Source organism: Macrotis lagotis, chromosome 1, assembly GCF_037893015.1.
Source record: "Macrotis lagotis isolate mMagLag1 chromosome 1, bilby.v1.9.chrom.fasta, whole genome shotgun sequence".
In the NCBI taxonomy this organism is placed as follows: domain Eukaryota; kingdom Metazoa; phylum Chordata; class Mammalia; order Peramelemorphia; family Peramelidae; genus Macrotis; species Macrotis lagotis.
This window is the reverse complement of record NC_133658.1, coordinates 76,225,689-76,226,757: the sequence shown is the minus strand read 5'-3', so window position 1 is coordinate 76,226,757 and position 1,069 is coordinate 76,225,689. Positions and strand designations below refer to the sequence as shown.

The following is a 1,069-nucleotide window of genomic DNA, read 5'->3' as shown; positions in this document are numbered from 1 at the left end:
AAAAAGATCTATATATGAAACCCCAGAGGAGAAAATTAATTGGTCTTTAGCCCAGAAAACTTCTTTTGGAGGAGTCAAAAATGCTTTTAAAAATCAAGTAGAAGAACTGGGAAAAGAAATGAGAGGTATGCAAGAAAGGGACAACAGTTTGGAAAAGGAAACACAAAACTGACTGAAGAAAACAACTCCTTTAAAAATATAATTGAGCAAATGGACAAAGAAAATTTCTTATGAAAATATATTTGGCCCGCTTCTGCTTCCGCTCTGAGATTATGGCCGTGGCTAATTCCAACCCCCTCAGCCCTATCGTCTTTTTTGATGTTAGCATCGGCGGCCAGGAGGTTGGCCGAATGAAGATCGAGCTCTTCGAGGACATCGTGCCCAAGACCATCGAGAACTTCAGGCAGTTCTGCACAGGAGAATGCAGGAAAGATGGAGTCCCCACTGGATACAAGGGCAGCACTTTTCACAGGGTTATAAAAGATTTCATGATCCAAGGAGGCGACTTTGTAAATGAAGATGGTACTGGAGTTGCAAGCATTTACCGGGGACCATTTGCAGACGAAAATTTTAAATTGAGGCACTGGGCTCCAGGTCTGCTTTCCATGGCAAACAGTGGCCCCAGTACCAACGGCTGCCAGTTCTTCATCACCTGCTCCAAATGTGACTGGATGGATGGGAAGCACGTGGTGTTTGGAAAAATAATTGATGGACTTCTAGTGATGAGAAAGATTGAGAATGTTCCCACTGGACCCAACAGCAAGCCCAAGCTTCCTGTGGTCATCTCCCAGTGTGCGGAGATGTAATGGAGATCAGTGCTGAATCAGGTGTCCGAGGGGAGGCGCGGCCCCTGCGTAGCCCCAAGGACCGACCACCACCCTGCACCACTCAACCTAGGAAAGTGAGACCTGGCCAGGGTCAGGCCTGGCCCCGGGGGCTCTCGGCACAATGCTCCAAGCCGGCCTGGGCCCCCACGGAAGGCCGCGTTTCTCCTGTTGGAGGAGTCCTTTTGCCCCGTTCAGATGGATGCTCCCACCCTGCACCCCCGGTTCCCGCCAGCCATTGTGAT

The 1,069-nt window shown here is 49.5% G+C and overlaps 1 pseudogene; it reads left to right on the top strand.

Annotated features, from left to right (window-relative positions):
- Positions 1-269: 269 nt before the first annotated feature.
- LOC141513584 (peptidyl-prolyl cis-trans isomerase H pseudogene) lies at positions 270-856 on the top strand (annotated as a pseudogene).
- Positions 857-1,069: the final 213 nt, after the last annotated feature.